Source organism: Moschus berezovskii, chromosome 6 (assembly GCF_049115385.1).
Source record: "Moschus berezovskii isolate FMDL1 chromosome 6, NW_MosBer_1.0, whole genome shotgun sequence".
In the NCBI taxonomy this organism is placed as follows: Eukaryota; Metazoa; Chordata; class Mammalia; order Artiodactyla; family Moschidae; genus Moschus; species Moschus berezovskii.
Window position 1 is genome coordinate 118,853,707 of NC_142465.1, and position 13,602 is coordinate 118,867,308.

Here is a 13,602-nt window from a genome sequence, read left to right on the forward strand (position 1 = left end):
CCCGTCCCCCCCTCCCCGAGCCTCATCCAACCTCCCTCCTTTCCTGGATCAATCCATCAGCACAGAAGCACCCTGTACTTCTGGCCCCCCAGGAGAAAAGGGCCCCCTTTTCCAGCCTGGCATCCTTCACAGCCACGGTTCTGGAATGCTCTCCTCAGCCACTGCCCCCTCACCCCAGCTCTCAGCTACCTGGTGGCCATCCTGTTACCCCCATCACTCCGTGGAGATGCTCTCATCAAGGCTCTCCATTCCCTCCCGGCACCTGAGCTGTGCCTGCTTCTGTGTCTTGCCTGGCCGTGACTCTCAGCAACACGGCCGCTGTCCGCCTCCTAGCAGCGCCAGCCACCCTTGCCCCTCAGGAGCCCACCCTTGCCTGGGTCTCGCCCATCTCCCTGGCCGCCCTGTCTCCCCAACACCTGAACCTGGGTGGTCCCCGGCTTGGTTGTTGGATTTCTTCCCTATAATTACTGCACTCCCTGTTCGCCTCATCCAATCTGGAGGCTCCTGAGGGTGCACGCTTCCCCGGGGCATTCTCCCCATCCTGATTCATCCAACCTCCTGCTCAGCGTGTCCACCCGGATGTCCAACCAGCCTCTAGCTGCTCAGCAGCCCAGACAGCCCTGTACCATGGCCCTGCCCCTCTCCCCGTTGGTGGATGGCTCTCCCCGCTCCTCCCACATTTGAACCAGGGAGGCGGCTGCCAGAAGCTCTACACTCCTGACCCCGCTTCACAGATCCTGGTCCTCTCGGACCGTGGGCGCCCACGAGCTCTGGCCCCTGCCCCCGTTCTGCCTCCAGCATGGACTCAACAGGCCAGGTCTGCTGTGTGTAGCACTGGGCACCACCCGCCACTTGGCTGATTTGCTTTGTTTATCAAGAGGCAGAGGAGGGTCAGTTTTAACTCTGCCAAGGGCTCACTGGGAGACCTTTAAGTCCCTTCTCGCCGATTGGCCTCAGTTTCCCCATCTGTAAAGTGGGGCTGGACCCCACAATGCCTGTGGGTGTCCCCACCCTGACAGTTCAGGGTCTGTCCACACCGAGGAGGCGGTTTGCTGTCATCCCTGGGTTTGCACTTGACCCACCTGATGCCTTCTTACCTCCTTCCCTGCCTGGATGTCTGACCCTGGGCAGCCTGTCCTCTCTCCTGGGGTCGGAGATCTGCCATTCACGGCCTGGGCCTCCCAGACCACGTGACAATGTGAATGTCCTCTTCCTGCCTGAGTGTCTACACTCTTGTTATTCACAGATGGTTCAAAGTCAGGCCCGAGCTTCAGGCCTGGGACTACTCCACCTTCAGGCAAAATTCAGCTAATGAAGGGCCTTGGGAGACACCAAGGCTGGAGCCACCCACCTTGGTCCCTAACGGACTGGCCTCAGCGACACATCTATGCCAAACAGGAGACTTTCCGACCCAGCTCACAGGCTGCCAGCCACGTCCCAGTGGGCTGGGGAGGCGGCCTTTATCAGGCCGTTGCCCCCACAGCCTCTTGGGGGGGTGCTGTCAGAGAGCTCCCAGGCTTCTGTTGGTAACTGGAATATAATGGCTAATTGGGAGGAGGGGTTTCTGCTGAGCTAGGGAGCAAACCTAGGGAGCAAAGCGTAGGTGGGCAGTGATGCCAGGACCCCACCCCCGGGTAGGGGCATGTCTGCTGAGCTCCAGACATGGTGGGCAGGGCCCCGCACCCTGGGACTGTGTCAGCGGTCGCTCCGGGGTCCAGCGTGGCCGGGGAACTGGGGGCAGGCTGGGGGTGGTGGTGTGCAGGCAGCGTGGGGTCCCCTCTGCCCGTAGGTGCAGCAAACCACACTCTTGGCTCCAGTGAAGCCCTCCTTCAGAGTCCGACTCCTCACCCCTTCTCACAGGGAGAAACTGAGGCTCAGACAAGCAGCCCGGCTGGGACTTGCCCAGGATGTTGGACTCGGGGGCCACACCCCTCCTCCTGCCCTGTTACTGTATTCCACTGTGCTCCAGCCAACAGCATCTCCTGACATGGACTGCCTGAGACTCATTCATTCCTTGCATCTAGCTTTTGCTTGTCTTTGACCATTTTTTTCTGAAGTATGATATACTCATAGAAAAGTTTACAAAACATTAGCGTCCAGCTCACTGAAGTTTTCCAAAGCGAGGACCCCCATGTGGACCACCGTTAGGTTGAGGAACAGAACCCTTTGAACGTCTCCATGGGTCATACACATGGTAGACCATGTCATAGCCCCCTTCCTTTTTAAGGCTGAATAATATTCCATTTTGTTCTTGACACGAACCCTGATGGGCCCTGGAGAATATACCAGATGTCACAGAAAATGTAGAAAACCTGTAGAAGCAGGCCTATGCTGCCTGCAAACTGGGGACCAGAATGGACGCTTTGCCATAGCTTGGCGGGAGGGACGGGTTCGTACAGGTCAGCCCCGAGCGGGGCAGCGCTCAGTGTGCACTCAGCAGGATCCATACTTCCTGCGTTTGCTGTGAGCTCCGGCAGGACACCTGGTGGCCAGCCCACGCCTGCACAGATTGGATGCTCCATTAACACTGCCGTGAGCGGCACACGGGTGACCTGGCAGAAATCAGCCAAGGGAGGGCCTCACTCTTGGCCCCTGATTAACTCCGCCATCTCTGCAGGGGAGACCCTCCAAGCCCATTTGACAGATGTGAACACTGAGGCAGGGGGAATGGGACCCTTGGGGTCTCATGTGCAGGCCTGGCTCTTCTGAGTCCTGTTTCAGCCTCCCGTCCCCGTGTTCCCACCCAGAAGCAGCCAGAGCTGTAGAGGTGTAGGGCTCACAGAAGCAGGGGGACACGAGCTGCAAGGACTACCTCCCCCGACACACGCCTTGCTGCCACCCCCGCCACCTACATCAGAAGCTGGGATTCAAGGGTGTGCTTACTGCGCCAAGGTTCAGAGACCCAGGCTTGCCTTCCAGAAGTTTCTAATCCTTGCCCAGGCCTTTGGATGGCCCAAGAGAGATCAGTAGAAACTGGCCTGGCCCAGGGGGAGAGGGGGCAGTCTCTGAGCAAGGGAAGGGGCTTAGAGTCTCCCAGGCCACAGAGGCCCCTGAGGAGCTCCAGGAGCACTGGGCAGGGCCGGGGCCCATCCGGGCTTCACGTGTCAGGGTTTGATGAGCTGGGAGGTCCAGGGTGCCCATCAGGGGCAGCTCCCCACCGCCTGAGAGCTGGGCCTCCTGGTGCAGTTGCAGTGGAGGGAGCGGAGACCCAGGGAGGGGACCTGGCTGGGGGGCAGGGTCCAGCGCCCTAGCCTCTCGGGACCCACACCTGGAGGAGATGGGAGCCACATTCCAGGGCCCAGCCAGTGGGGGCCGATGGAAGAAGAACAGGAGTCTGGCAGGCAGCCGTGGGGCAGGCTGGCTGCAGCGTTACCTGGAATCTTGCTAAACTGGAAGTGACAAGCCACAGAATAAGGGCGCAGATGGTGATTTATCTGCTCCTCTGGACAGGAAATTTATCAGCGAGCACTGCGCCCCCCCGCCCCTGAGGCTCTCGCGCTTCATGGGCATAAATAAGAACCGTCCAAGTTCTTCTGCTACGTCCCTGGGGCCCGGGGACCAGAAACGAGGGCAGAGCCGGGGTGGAGGGGCTACACAGGGTGGTGGGTGGTGGGCAGAAAGAGCGTCCCCTGTAAAAGGTGTGGGAAGGGGAAGGCTGGCCTTGAACCCGCAGACGAGTCAGGGTCACATCCCATTCTCCCCCCTGTGCTGAGGAGACCCTGTGCTGGGCGCCAGCATCAGGAGTCAGTGACAATGGTATTGTTGATAATACTGGGGACTCTCCCGGTGGACAGTGTGAGGCTTTGGGAGGGAGTTATGGGGTCCCCCAGTGGGGACACAGTGCCTGGGGGGGCCCTGGGGTTCTGCCGACCCAGTCCTTGGTGTGAGGGAGGGGCTAAAACCACCCAAAGTCCCTGGTGTCTCAGACGATAAAGAATCTGCCTGCAACGCAGGAGACCCGGGTTCGATCTCTGGGTCAGGAAGATCCCCTGGAGAAGGGAAGGCAACCCACTCCAGTGTTCTTGCCTGAAGAAAAGCATGGACAGAGGAGCCTGGTGGGCTACAGTCCATGGGGTTGCAAAGCGTCAGACACGACTGAGCGACTAACACTTTCACTTCAAAGTCACCAAAGCTCAGTGCGTCCCCAGGGAAAGTTTCCCTCCCAGAGCTGTGACCTATCCCCACCCCTCCACCACCACCCCAACCCCTGCTTAAACCTTCCAATGGCTTCCTAGGATGCTGTGAATAAAGGCTGACTCCAGGTGGACCGGCACCCCCATCCCAGGCTCCTGTCTGCTCCCCGCCACCCGCCCAAGGCCCCAAGCTTGCTCACCACATCAACCACCCCTCCCCACCATGGGAAGGCCTTCCCCACAGCCCCTCCCATTGGTCCCCCTTGTCAGGCCCTCTCTGGAAAGCATCACCTACCCCTCCGCCAACCAAAAGGCTGCAACCGGCAATCACCACGTCTTAGGTCCATCATGGATCCCTCTATCCCTCCACTGATTTGCTCATTTGTCATCTGGGTGCTCCCTGCCCCCCAGTTCCAGCACAGAAATTCCCGGGGGGCCAGCAAGAGAGCCTGGGAGTGTGGGGACTTGGGGGACCCAGGCTCTCCCACCAAGTCAGTGTAGGGGCCCCACCCCAGCCGTCAGACCCGATCGGGCCCCTACAGGTCCCTGGTGTGCTGTGTGGCTTTGGGCAGGGCACCTCCCTCTCTGAACCGCCTCTCCAGGACTGGAGCGGACGAGCCAGGGGGTGCTCCAGCAGCGGGGTGGCGTGGTTCCTCAGACCATTTCCCGGGAGCGCTCGCCACCGGGAACAGGGGAACGAACCCACGTGCCACCTGTCCATCCATCTGTTCATCCGTGTCAGCCACAGACGTTGGTGCCTCTGTGGACAAAGGCCCCGTGTCTGGGGAGGGAGGCAACATGCACACGGCAGCCTTCCCCCGCGGCTGTTCACCAGACACTCCGCTGCTTGCTGGTTCGGCCACTCCCGGGGTTCAGGGACCTTCTGGCCTGTGTGTCACCATCATCCTGTGAGTCAACACACGAAGAGGCCCCAGGGGCCCGAGGCCACACATTTCTTGAGGGCCCTGGGTCGGGGTGCACGCCCCACCTCCAGCCCCACCGTCCAAGGCCTTCTCACAGCCTCATTTCCTCACCTGTAAGATCGGAATGACCGTCCCTGCTCTGCCTGCCTCCCTAGGGTGTTGGGAAGCCTGAATGTGAGCATGATTGAGAAAGCGCTGGCAAACTGGAGAGGGCTGTGGCCAGCAAGGCCCAGAGAGCTGAGCTTCGGGGCTTCAATGGCTGGGGCCAGCTTCGGGGGAGTCGTGTCTGACACCTGCCGAGTGGGGTCCACACCTGCTGGCTTGCACCCCAGGCCTCCCTTCCAGGAGGACCTTCATGTCCAAGCAGGGTCAAGCCTGGGTGTGAATGAGGCCAGTGGGAGTGGCTGAGCCCACCGAGACCCTTGCAGGCAGAGTTGATGTTGTTTCTGGCCAGGGTTTTTGTGCCAAGAAGTTTGTCTGAGACCACAGCCCTGAAAACTCAGGATTGGGGTGCTGGGGGAAGCTATGGCAGGCCTGGGGGGCCCAAGAGTCCCCTGTTCGGAGCATGTAGGCCCTGGAGTGCGCTTGCAGGACAAGAGGCTGGTGAGGAAGCTGGAGGGAATTTCTTTTTCTAGAGCAGATGAATCCCGGCCCCAAGTCCCATCTCCCCACACCTGGTGCTTTATAGCCATGTTTCCCTCCTGTCTCTGGCAGCTCCAGGGTCCCAGAGCCCCTCCTTCCTGACCCAGCTGTGGGAGATGGGCCGGAGGGTCCCTGGGTGGCCCAGAGTGCCCCCCAGCTTCCCTGCGCGGCCACGGGCTGGGCCCTGGGGTTTCTCTCTGCCTCCCCAGGAGGACTGTGCTCCAAAGAGCAAAACCGAGCACAGTCAGCCCTTAACTAGGTCCTCCCCACCTCACCCACCTGCCTACCTGCCTGCCCCAGCTTTGAGGGGGTGGGTGGGCATGAAAGCCTAGGGTCTTGGTTTCCATGGCAACTACAGCAGCAGGAGGGCCCCGGACTCAGGCTCCCAGAGGGCAAGGGCTGCCCCCTGGGGCCCAGCAGATAAGCTGTCCTCTCGAGTCCTCTGGACCCCTGTCCCCCGACCCCCAGCTCCACTCTCCTGCTTGGCACTCTGCTATGGGATGCCAGGGACCCTGACCTGACCCTGGGGGCAGGCACAGTGGGTCCTGCCAGGGTGAACACCTCAGACTCTTGGTCCAGACTTTGAGCCCCTGCCCTCTGTCTACCCTGCACGCAGCAGGGGCCTCGTGGGGCCCAAGTACACACACACAGACCCTGGAGCAGAGGGTAGGGATCTCAAAGAATGAGCCCCTGGAGCCAGGGCAGCCCCCTAGGCCCACCTCCCCACCCCCACCTTCTGCCTTGGACTTGGCAGACTCGACAGTCCATAGTCTGGGCGGCAGGTGACATGGGCCCTGCTTTGCAGGTGCAGATGTAGAGGCCCCGGGGGCCCCTGACTCCTGCCCTGACTCCAGGGTTCCCAGGCCCCCACCCCTGACCCCTGCCCTGACTCCAGGGTTCCCGGGCCCCCACAAAATTTGCACTGCCCTCAGTTCTCAGAGGGCATGGCTGGGGCTCTGAGCATAGCATCCTTCGGGCCTAATGGGCAGATGCTCTTGAGAAGGCGAGGGGACCGGGCTCCCCAGGGTTTCAGGGGTCGCTGCATCACCTTGGTCACAGGCACCGGGGTGAGGGATGGGAGCAAAGCCCACCCTGAGCAGGGAGGTCATGTGGAAGCAACGTGGCTGGCGAGGACAGACGGCATTCCCAGAGGGCTGCCTGGAAGAAGGGGGAGAAAGACCCTGGAGGGGTCCCTGGGGCAGGGGTTTCCTGGGCACAGCTGTGTGGGGAGGGGCCGTGAGGGAGGAGCTCTTCATCCCCCCCGCCCAGCCCTGGCATCTGGCCCTCTCCAGCCTCCTGTCCCCCGGGTCCCAGGGGACCCTCCCAGGAATTTGCTCTGATGTGCTGTCAGTTCTGCTCTCTGGCATCCATGGTCCAGTGCATCTGCATCCCCAGGGAGCTCGCATCGTGATGCAGAGAAGCTGTTTGTGCACGAGGTTGAAGTTGGGGAGGCGGAAGCCGCTGGATTCAGCCCTATTCTTAAATTATAGAGAAAAGAAAACAGAGCCTCTTGGGGAAGCAGTGGGGGAAGCCTGACTGTCCTGGGGCGCTGCACCCCCTAAGGGTGACAGCCAGGGTCCCAGCTCCAGCCCAAAGGCCCCACAGGCCAGCAACGGCCTTCCCCAGTTCCCCTGGCCAGCAGCCCCCACTTCTCAACGCTTCTCAACACTCTCCCCAGCACTCTCCCCGGATGCCACACGGAGGAGTAATTTTTCTAATAACCTTCGGCGTCTCCGACATTTTATCATCCAGCAGCGGCTTTCAGGATTTACTTGGATTTCTCCCGACATGATTTGACAGTTTCTTTGAGGAATTGGACAGTTTAGCAGCAGAACTCAATTTATCTGCAAGCGGCGTGTTGTGGTCTCCTGGCCACCACGGCACCTCTGCGTGCCAGCTCTTGGGGACAAGCCATATGCCAGCTCCACTGTTGACAGGCTAAGTGGCCCCCTGGAGTGGGGAGCCAGCCGGGGGCAGCCGCACTGCCGTCAGACTCTCCGAGGACAGCTGGGAGGCACGCAGACTGTGATGGTGTTCTCGTAACTAGGGTTTGCGGAAGAGCAATTCTGGAGCCAACTCAGAGAAATGGAGATAATTTCTCCAGGAGATGAGCCGCGGCCTTGCATCGTGCGGAATCTCGGGGAGAAGGCTTTTCCACTGTCGCAGGCAGACGCAGTTGTCTTTGGAAAGTGGGGGGTGGACGGTGGGGAGGCTGGATTATGAAAGATGAGGCTGGAGCTCCTGTCCCAACACTAAGATCTCCAGCTCCCCACCCCAAACCCTGCTCACTCTCGCCGGCTCTCTGCCCCTCGCGTCACAGCTCACATATCCTTCATCCGACGCCTGCCTCTTTTGGTCCGTGGGGCTCACTCCCCCCGGGGCACAGGTCTTTGCCCTGCCTCCACAGCCCAGGAAACCTCTTTCCGTGCCAGGTTCCGCTCCCAGGGCCCCTCCCAGGGGGACTCTGCGTGAGCACCCTCCTTTTTCCCTCCTCCAAGTTCTCAGCCCTTTGTGATGAGACAGGCGCGGGGAGCACACGGCTTATGGGCGTCCCACTCGAGACACCCCAGCCCTGCCTCCAACACCGATAACAAACACAGAGAAGATGCGCGCTCAGCGTCTGCTCTGGAGCCCCTCTGTGTTGAAAATGTCAGTGCTCAGTCGTGTCCTACTCTTTGTGAACCCATGGACTGTAGCCAGCCAGGCTCCTCTGTGCTTGGACTTCTCCAGGCAAGAATAGCGGAGTGGGTAGCCATGCCCTCCTCCAGGGGGATCTTCCTGACCCAGGGATCGAACCCCCCAGATCTACCACATTGCAGGCAGATTCTTCTGAGCCACCAGGGGAGCCCCTACCACGTGCCAAATGCCTCTAAGAGTTGGGGCTGCACCGCAGCAAGACAGACCTATCAGGCACTCCCTCTCTGAATATTCCTCCCAGAACCCAGAGCAGACAAGCAACATGGCCGAGGTCAGTGCTGTCTCGAGGCAGGTAACAGGCCCTGGGAAGGCAGTCGGGTGAGGCGGCCTCCCCTGCCCGGGCCCATCCACATTAGCTCCCAGCCATTGCTTCAGGGACTGGGAAGGAGAGAGACATGGAGGGTCATCTGTTACAGGGGATTGCCACATGGGTGAGATCAGGGAAGGTTTCCTGGAGGAGGTGATACTTGAGCTGAGATCTGAAGATCAAGCAGGAATGAGCCAGGTTCAGCGGCGAGAGAACCTAGCCATTCTCCTCACACTACTCACTCTTTGAGGCCCATTCTGCCTCCTCCAGGAAGTCTTCCTTGCTCTCTCTCCCAGGCTGGGCTCCCACATTGTAGCTGTGTATCTCTATCTGAGCCTGAGCCCCCTCCAGACTTGGAGCTTCCCCAGGGCATGGCCAGGGCTGACTCCTCTGTGTCCCCAGCATCACCCACCTGGGCACAGGAGTCACAGAGGGGCCAGGGGACAGCAGGTAGTAGTTGCTCGGGCCAGGGGGAGACGCAGCTGAGCGCCTCTTTGTCTCAGGGTGCCAGCCTCATAGGGGAAGACGCTCACAGGCGTTCTGGGGACCCAGGGTGCTCCGGAGAATTTCTGACCGGTGACCTGCCTGCCCTTGACTGGCCCCTAAAGTTTTGAGTCCGGGGCTCAGCACTGGGCTGGAAAGCCACCCCCTGACCAGCCCCAGGAAAGGTTGGAAGGAGCACCTCTCCAGGCAAGGCTTGCAGACATGTGTGTTGGAGGAATCAGAGGGAAAACCACGTGTCCATTTCCAAACAGGCCTTACTTCCCTGTGTCGCCTGTGTCATTAACTTGTACCCGGAACAGCACTGTGTCTGTTGCCTGGACAGTCAGAGGCTGCCCGGCTGTCAACACGAAGCAGCATTTGCTTGAGGAATTCTTACTAATTCAGGAGAGGCCAGCATGAGTCACCACTCATCGCCGCAACAGGAACAAGCCTGCTCCATCAGGGAGTCTGGGCTGCGGCCGGAGGGGACAGCTGTGCAGGGGACTCAGGTCCCTGACGCCCCTGGTGCCGGAACAGTAACATAATAGCTGCAGAAGCTGACTGAAGCCACAAAGGCTCCATGCAAGGCTGAGAGTCCAGAGGGCCCACGTGTCTCCTGAGCCTGCCACCAGCTGGCCAAGGGGACCTGAGACGGGCCTCAGAAACCCACGGTGGCAGGAAATGGGTCTGCCTGGTGCCCTCACACATTATTCCCTGCAAGCCAGCCCTCAACTGGGCCTGCAGGGCCAATTCCCACTTCTGGCCCCGTCTGCACAAAGCCCTGGCTGAGAATATAGGTTAAAATAGTGTTCTCCAGACGTCTCACAAACAAATGCAAATCCCCCTCTGGAGGAATCCACCTGGAAGCCAGACATGAAGGTGGGAGACAGAACCAGCATCTTACAGAGAAAAGCCACTGAACACACAAGGAATCAGGGCACCATGAGAACCAGCGGCAACCACACCTGGCTGAATCGACGCACATCATCCCTGGATAACAGCTTTATTAGAGGAGTATAAACTAAGTTTGCTCAGCATCATTCAAGAAACAAAAAGGGAGAGAATTGGAAATATGGGTTAAAAGCAAGTGATCCTAAAAATGACTTGAGCAGGTTGGTTTCTGGAAATGAATAAAACAGTAATTGTGTAACTTGGTGCGATCACTCTGGAAAGCAGTTTGGCCTTATCTCATGAGTGTGGAGGTGAGCAGACCCGGTCATTTCACTTTCATGGTTTTCAGAAAATCTCTTGCCCCTGGGGACCAGGAGATGACGCCAGAATGTTTCTGGGAGCAAAACAAAGAACCAAACCAAGAAGAAGGAAAGAAAGAGAGGGAGGACTTTTTGACTGGCGGAGATGCCCAGTTTGGAGAGAGGCTGGCTGGTGAGGTAGTGAGCTCCCTGTCACTTGCAGGAAGTGGGGCTGAGGCTGATGACTCCCTGTGAGATACTGTGCTCCGAGGTCTCATTTTGCTCTAAGGTTCTAGCAGCTCCCTGGTCACAGGGCCCCTGTCTGATTTCTCTCCCAAGATCCAAGCTTTGGGCAAGACTCAGAGCTGCTATTCAGTGGCCATCTCAACGAATAAAGGAAGGAAGCCGTGAACAAATGAAGTGACTGCAGTCACCTTGCTTCCCCGCCACGCGGAAGGCCTGGCCATCCTGACAGCTCGGTCCACGAGTTCAGGGTGCAGCTGATCGCGTTCAGACGCTCTGACCTCTAGGAGACGTGGGAAAAAGAGCTGTTACCCGTGGAGCCCCGAGCTGGAGTTTCCGGCATGATTTCAGAGGAGAGGCTGGGGTCCGGGGCTATGCACTAGGTCGGTGCATGTGGGTTCAAATCCCAGCCCCACCCTGGGCTGCGTGATTTGGGCCAAGCTTCCAGTTCTCCTGCCCAAGAGCATGGAGCATTTCCCCATCTGTCCACCTGGCCAAAACAAGATCAGCGCCAACAGGATTGACGCCTGGTGTCCAGGGGCCTTCAGAGTGCCTGGGGGTCTGCGCTCCTAGGATCAGCCACGAGAAGATGGTTTGGGCAGCCTGGGCCTGGAGCAGACCCGAGCCCACGGAGTCACCCGGGAGCTGACCTGGATCAACTGACAGGTGGACCAGGAATCGAGAACCCTCACTTGTTGTGAGGCCGCCAGCTTTGGGGTGTCTGCTAAACTGGCTCATTTTGGAAAGTCAACTGATTCCTTCTCTGCTCTTTGGAGTCTTTATCTGTGAAATGGAGATAAGGCCGCCCACTTGGGCGGGGTCCCGGAGAATGAGAGGACACCCCTGGGCCTGCTTTAGACCCCGAGAGTCCCCCTGCAGGAGCCCACTGCTAACACACAGCTTCAGCATCTGGGCAGCCTGTCTCCCCCACGACCAGGACATCCTTGGGGCAGGGCTGGCTGGACCCAGTGGACAGAAGCTGGAGGGAAAGGAAGGGGAAAGAGCATATTTGAAGGCTCTCTGCCCACCAGCAAGGTGGGGAAGAGACACAGAGCCCGAGGTTCCGAGGGGACCACGGGTTCTCCCCAGGTCTGCCCCAGTTACACCTGACAAAGCCGCAGTGATGGGGAAGATCACACAGTGTACCTGAAAACCTCGGCTCAGCCAGTGACAGAGCAGACGGGACACGGGGTGCACCAGGTCGGGGCCCCCAGCTCACCCTCAGTGGAATCCCCCGAGGCCGGCCGGTACTGTCCTGCCCGGTGCAGAAGCCAGGCACGTTCTGAGGATGGAGCTAGGTCATGGACCACAGTGAGTGAGTCACAGCCACCGGCCTCTGTGTGACCTGTCCCTGCGGCGGGGACACAGACTGAAGCGCTGCCCCACTGCCGGGCCGCCCACACGCAGCAGCAATTACTCCATGTCTGGGAGCTATGCGAATGCCGGCTGATTCCAGCCTGGACGCCGCTTAGAATTCCATCCAGGAACGTGGCCGCCAAACCAGCCGCTGAATCAAAGGCAGGAAGTGAAACGCCGCGGGATGAATTAAGCAAGAGAAATACCTAGTGTATCTGCCTCCTGCCGGACACAGCTACAGATGCTACAATTTAATCATAGCCTTGTGAGACACGGTTTATCACATCCATTTTCTGGATGAGGAAACTGAGTCCAGAGAGGTGAAATAACGCCTCGGACCAGGTGAGAGTCAGCGAGAGCCGTTCTCTGCCCCGTCCATCCACTTATGCGCGCTTTCACTCTTTCAACACTTTTGTTCATTTTCGTATTTTTGGCTGCTCCGGGTCTTTGTTGCTGCACTGGCTTTTCTGGGCTCATGGCGAGCAGGGGCTGCTCTAGTTCTCTCCCAAAGAGAGGCAGAAGAGGGCAGGCCTAGTGCTTACAAAGTCTCCACTGTGTTCACTAAACATTCAGTGAGACCCTGCCATGAGCTGAAGTGCAGAGTCTGTATCAGCGAGCAGGCCTCCCTGTCCGACCTTACGGAGTTTCCAGAGGTCCATGGGCCACTGGACCCATGACCACAGTCATACACGGCGCTCTCTATGTGGGTTCCTGCTCAAAGGGTTTAGGGACAGCCTTTCTGAGCAGCTGACAGTTAAGATGGGATCTTAGGGGTTTGCTGGACAAGGGCAGGAGGGAGACGAGAGGGGAGACAGGATGGTGTCTTGGAATATAAATGAAGTGTGTGTGCATCCTGTGTGTGAGTACATGCGTGCATCCTGTGTCGGGGTTCATTCATGTGTGTGTGTGTGTGTGCGTGCACACACGGGAGGCAGGCAGAGTCCAGCTGACGCCCGAGGACATCCTTCTGTCCGAGGAGGGAGCCCCCGGGGGGCCCACCTGGCCACCCTGGGAGCATCTTTCTCCACCACTGTCCTCTCAGGCTGCACCCAGAGCAGGGTCCTGGGGGAATCAGCTCTGGCTGGGCCTGTCTTGGGGTCTGAGCCTGTGTCAGGGCTGAGCCCCCCAGCCCTGTCTCCAGGTCGAGACGCCTGTCCCTCTCAGGTCTCAGGTGACCCCTGGGGATTTGGTTTCTAAAGATGCCGAGAGCCAGGGACGAAAGCCCAGGGTTCTTTCTGAGTCGTGGCCTGAAATTTGGATGTCCGCCTGGAGATCTCAGTCTCCTAGCAACCACCCTCCCCAGCCGGCCGCCTCCAGGCCTGGGTTATCTGCCAGCCGGGCTGTGTGCCCCAGGCCGGGCTGTACCTGGGGGCGGTGGTTGGACTTCCCAGTGGGTTTCAGATTCACTTGTGTCAGCTCAACCAGGAGTGCAGAGCAGACACCAGGAGGGCCCCCAGCGCCCCTCACCCACTGCACCCCCCACCTCCTGCCTCTGCTCACAGGAACCCCAGCTTGGAGCAGAGAATTTGGCTTTTGCCACCTTGCCGAGCACCTCATTACTGGACTTGAGGCCTCAGGCAGACAGAGCTCCTTTGACCAAAGATGGACTTTCTTCTCTGTTTCCAGGC